Raw genomic sequence first — 5,894 nt, 5'->3', positions numbered from 1 at the left:
AGATGCTAGATATAGATAAATGATAGATAGAAATAGACATATAGATATATACATATATAAAACAATTATATTAAACACATGTTATGGTATTTGGCCATTTTCTCTCTGTGTGTCTGTTATATATGGGCAAGACCGTGGTACACTGTTAATTCTGGCTTGCTCTTTTAGTGACATACTCTCAGGGAATCCCTCTAGACTCAGTGGAAAGCCTCCACCTCTTGCTAGACTTTCCAGCTGTGTTTAACAAATAGATCCACAGATATGTGGATGACAGATAGACAGATGATTGTGATAGATAGGCAGATAGACTGGCTGACAGAAAGCTAGATGACAAAGTTTGACCCTAGTATTTGTTTAACTCCTGTTACTGGTTGAGACTTAGTTGCTTGAATGCAATGTTTTTACACACTCCTTAGGATATAGTTCACTATGTACAGAGGGCACTTTCTGCTAAATTTATCATCAAATATGAAACATAATTATACCTTTAAAATTTATATTTTTGAGATTATAATATAATTTAATCATTTCCCCTTTCCTTTCTCTCCTTCAAATGCCTACTATGTATTGTACCTTGAACTCTTTAAAATTCATGGCTTCTTTTTTCATTTGGTATTTTCACATACATAAGTAGCATTATACAAACTGAGAATATATATATATATATATATACATACATACATACATATATATATATATGTTCAACCTCTGTATTAAAAAAATCAATGTGTCTAATGCTGATGCTACATGAAACTGTTATTTTAGCAGGAATCCACCCTATACCAATATGCAATACAGGTTAGGTCTAGATGTCATAGGGTATTTATCTCTTCCACAATCTACTCATGCTGCATATAGGAGTTTTATCTGTTCTCTGTGTTCTTTTATATTCAATGCTTGCATCTTCAAGAATTCATCTCAGCATTTCAGTTTTATCAGTGAGTGGAGAGGGAGCAAGGAGAAAGAGAAGGGGAGGAGAGAAAAGCATGTGGGACTAGGAAGACTGAGTCAGGGGAGGAATACGAGAGAGAGAGAGAGAGAGAGAGAGAGAGAGAGAGAGAGAGAGAGAGAGAGAGACCATAAAAGAGGGTGCCATTATAGCTTTGAAGAGAAAACTGACTCTAGAGAAATGTCCAGAGACCTACAAGATTGACCCCAACTGACAATCCAAGCAACAGTGATAGGCTACCTTAAATGCCCTTCCCTGATAATGAGATTGATGACTAACTTATCTACCATCATAGAGCCCTCATCTAGTAGCTGATGGAAGCAGAAGCAGACACCCACAGCTAAACACTGAGCTGAACTAGAGTCCAGATGCAGAGAGGGAGGAGTGATAAGAAAATGGGGACAAGACCAAGCTACATAAACCCACAGAGACAGCTGACATGAACAAATAGGAGCTAATGGGCCTCCAGAGTGATAGCTGGGAAACCAACATTAGATTGACTCAAATCCCCTGAACATGGGTCTCAGTTAGAATGCCTTGGCAGTCTAAGGGACCTCTGACAGTGGAACCAGGATGTATCCCTGGTGTACAAAAGGAGTTTGGGAGCACATTCCCCATGGAGGGATACTCTCTTAGCCTAGAGGCAAGAGGGAGGGCCTAGTCCCTACTCCAAATGATTTAACAGATTTTGTTGATACCTCCTAGAAGGCCTCACCCTCCCTATGGAATGTTTAATCATGACATCTCTTGTGCTACATGCTGTGTGTTCACTTGTTTGTGGACCCTCTGGTGGGACCACACTGCACATCCTACAGTGTTGTCAAAGTACTGCCATAAAAAAACATGAAGTACTCACAGGAAAAGTAGTTTTTTGTTTGTTTGTCTGTTTGTTTTGTTTTTGTTTTGTTTTCCTTGTTCCACAAAGCTGAACACTCACGGTAAAACAGCCTCAGTTTTCTCAATAAATTGTTTCTGGAAACAAACCCCAAGAATTCTAGGTCTGAACTCAGAAAACAGACCAGCACCTGAGCTGGTGATGGTAAGATACCATTTAGTTCTGTGGCCTGCTTGGGCGGGGTCCACAGCCAAACTACATTTCCCACAATCCTTCGGAGCCGACATGGCTCCGGGTGTCATCTGGACTACAAAGCCCACAATCCTCAGGGCTCGCCAGTGGGCTACATTCCCGGGAGCCCCTGCGGTAGTTCCCGTCTCCCCTTGCGGTCTTCGCGCTGTTAGAGCAAGGTCGTGAAGACAGGCGAGGGTGCCGGTGCGTCCGTTTCTTCCGCCTTGCAGCTCTGCGGCCCTCGCGGAGCCTCCAGCGGCGCCATGTTGGGCCAGAGTGTCCGCAGGTTCACCACCTCCGTGGTCCGTCGCAGCCACTACGAGGAGGGCCCGGGGAAGGTGAGTGAGGCCCGGCTGCGCAGGGGGATGGGATGCTGGGCGCCCCGCGCTTACCTGAGGGCCGGCCTGGAGCTCAGGAGGACGCGGGGGAGCCCCGCCGCGGCCTCGGGGCCCCTTGGCAGCCACTTCCGCCCCGCGGCCTCGGAGGGCCCCGGCTTGTCGTGGGCTGGTCGCGGTCGGTTCGGTTGAGCTGGGCGGCGTCGAGCGAGCAGTGAAGGTCACTGGGAACGGAAGGGGCACGGGGCCCGTGGCAGTGGGTTAGCCGCTCGAACCAGCAGACTGCATTGCGCTGGGCCCGGTTTAGGCCGAACCGGGAATAAACCGCGTAGTTAGCAGCTGCCCGCCACTGTTACACGCGAGCCCGGGTAAGGGGATGGGAGGCGGCCTGTGGAAAAGCCGAACGCCACTGTGAGCAGAACCGTCTCCTCCTAGGTGGAGAAGTTCTAATCGCAATGAGCTGCAGTGGGGTGTTTGTTTAATGATCGAAAATACGAGACTAAATGGACTTTTTATTTTTTTTGCACTTAGTGACCTTACAGGTGTCCAGAAAACCCGGATGTTTATTTTCATATTCTGTCAAATGCAGCTGCTTGTAAATTACATGTGCATAATACACACAGTTGCCCCCAGTCCCTTCTGTTCGGTGAACTCAGATTCTTTGAAGGACTGTTTTTGAAGCTTTTCTTTTTCTCTCTCTCTCTCTCTCTCTCTCTTTTTTTTTTTTTTTTGCGTTCCCAACAGAATTTGCCATTTTCAGTGGAAAACAAGTGGCGGTTACTGGTTATGATGACTGTGTACTTTGGATCTGGATTTGCTGCTCCCTTCTTTATAGTAAGGCACCAGCTACTTAAAAAATGAGAATATTTAATTCATCCCTTTAACAGGTAATTGGGTTTCTGCTTCTTCTAAAACAGTAATTTCTGTTGTGTGCCATGTAAACTCCCCACCCCAGGACACAATAATTTATTATCTGTGTGCTGATTCCTGAAGGTAAGTGTAATATTGGTAAAGGCAGTCTAGCAAACCTATAAATACTGTTTTGATAAAAAAAAAAAAAAAAAATAAGGTCATTGTTTATGGAGTATGACTTGAACTGATGATCAGAACAGATTCCTCATCAAACTTATAAAATGAGCTATATTAAAACTCCATAGAAGACACAAAAATAATTTCACTGAGATTCTATAGCTGGTAACATTAGCCTAAGGTTCCCACTTAGTGTTTAATTTTGTACTAAATTTCATACTTTTTAAATCACTGTCTTGTCTTGTACTAAAATAACTGACTCTTATGAAATAAAAATACGCTAGGGGAATCCAACCTTTGACATTTAAAAAAATGGCATCATCATCTACAAAATTCACAAGGAATTCCACAGTTGAGCTGCTAAACTGCAAAAAAAAAAAAAAAAAAAAAAAAGTCAAAATAGATTGAGTTTTGGATTTTCTGTTGGTCTGCATTTATATCAGCTGTTATCCTTTTGGGGTAGAGGGGATCATCTAAGACCATCAGAAAACACCAATATTATGATTAAGAACAGTAGCAAAATTACAGTTAGGACTTAGTAATGAAAATAATTTCATGCAAAGCATGAGGAACTATATCAAAGGGTTGCAATATTAGGAGTTGAGAACCACTGATTTCTAGCTATCTTGGGGTACATACAGCCTGTAAGCTGCAGGCCTGAAGAAACCTTTAGGTTTTTTTTCTTTTGTGCAGAGATCAATTTGTCAGTCTTTGGTTTCCCTATACAGGGTTTCTCTGTAGCTCTGGCTGTCCTGGACCTCACTCTGTAGACAAGTCTGGCCTTAAACACACAGAGATCCACCTGCCTCTACTTCCTTGAGTGCTGGAATTAAAGGCATGTGCCACCACTGCCTGGCTACTTTTTTCGTCTTAACACCTAGACATGCAATGTAGATATTTTGTGACACCCCCCAAGAAGGAAAATGCTCTGGTGTTTAATTCTATCAATCTAAGATAAAATATCTGATATGGTATTAGTAAATTACCCTGCTAAGGTTGAGAAATACTGCATTAAGGAAATATATGTGACTATATCTTATAAATGTTTCATACTGGTAGCTTAGAAAATTTCTTCCATATATGTAATGTAATTATTTATTAGCATAATTTATGCAAGGTTTTGGTACATGTGATGAAGCAAATCAGTATGAAAACTTCATGATACTGTAAACGCTTTCTGATGTATCAAACTCATAGAAAATAGAAAAATACTGTTACTTATAGAAAGTAGATGGCCTTCTAATGCCATTAATTTTGTTCTTCTTTTTCAGAATGAAGATTGTTTAAGAGATGTAATCTCAAAATTGGATTAAACTCTTGAACTCTTATTACTAAATAAAATTGTAAATAAACTAATGACATAAATATGTAATGTCTCTTCTCTGAAATAAGGAATGTGACAGGGATAAGCAGTGGCTTTACCATTAGTAATTTCACATAGGCTTGTGGCTAGTATAATTTACACTAGAAAAAAATTTTAATGGAAAAATTTATTTTCCTAGATGCAAATTAATAGACCTTTTGCAGGTATCCCTCAGACTCTAGAACATAGCTATTTGGTCAAACCACTCTGAAGCTGGGATGGGGTGATAGCCTGAAGTTTGCTTCAGAGTATCCAAAGAAGGGTTGTATGCTTTGCAGAAAGGCATGTGTGGCCCAAAATCTAGTTCAATATGTTAACAAGGGGTTCTTCCTAACTTTCCTTAAATTCCAACATAAGTATTCAAAACTACTTGTGAGGATCAGGAAAAGCATACATGGGCTGGTTAAGAGGTAACATTTGGTTTGCAAGGATGAGAACCTGAGTTGAGATTTTCCAGATTCCATTTGAAAGCCAATGTGAAGGTTCCTGCCTTTACCACATCTGAGAGAGGAGTGGTAGCCCCAGAAAAGTAGCTCATGGGACAGCCAGTACCTGTATCTACATCTCAGTTCAGTTGAAGCCTACGTCAAAGGTCTCCAAACCTGCATTTAACCACACACATGAATGAAAAACTTAAATTTATGTCTAGGATTTGATTATAGTGTTTTAACTGAACAATTAAATGAATGCATTGTTGAAGATGGTTCTAAAACCATTCAGAGATGAGTGTTAACAATTACTGGCCTCAGCTCAAGTTTGTACTGCCAAAAGACAGTTCAGCTTTACAATGTCTAAAGGTAATGGTGTTATTGAAATAATTCCAATGTGGAAACCACAAGAAGATAGAATCCATGCCAATAGTAATTCAGGTGCACATGGTTTATTTCATCTCACTACTTTGACCAAGTTTCACTGCCGATTAGCAGATTTATTAATTTGTCTTCTGGCAGACAGGGTGGGTTTTTTTTTTTTTTTTTTTTTTTTTTTTTTGCTTTAAGAAGAGCTCAATTACACCTAAAGAGACAGGAGTGTCATAGACTCACTGACTAGCCAACCCAGCCAGAAAACCATGGTGAAGTTCTCGAAGGAGGTAGAGTGCAATAGAGGGCACCGAAAGTCCTCTGACTGTATGCACACACAATTTTAAAAATA

General features: G+C 41.0%; 1 non-coding gene across 1 annotated transcript; it reads left to right on the top strand.

The window, feature by feature from the left end:
* Positions 1-4,502: 4,502 nt before the first annotated feature.
* LOC127221121 (small nucleolar RNA Z39) lies at positions 4,503-4,564 on the top strand. Its single transcript, XR_007834427.1, has one exon. It is a non-coding gene; the product is annotated as a small nucleolar RNA Z39 (small nucleolar RNA).
* Positions 4,565-5,894: the final 1,330 nt, after the last annotated feature.

This window comes from Phodopus roborovskii, unplaced genomic scaffold (assembly GCF_943737965.1).
Source record: "Phodopus roborovskii unplaced genomic scaffold, PHOROB, whole genome shotgun sequence".
NCBI lineage: Eukaryota > Metazoa > Chordata > Mammalia > Rodentia > Cricetidae > Phodopus > Phodopus roborovskii.
The sequence above is the reverse complement of the archived record's forward strand: the minus strand, read 5'-3'. Positions and strand labels throughout refer to the sequence as shown.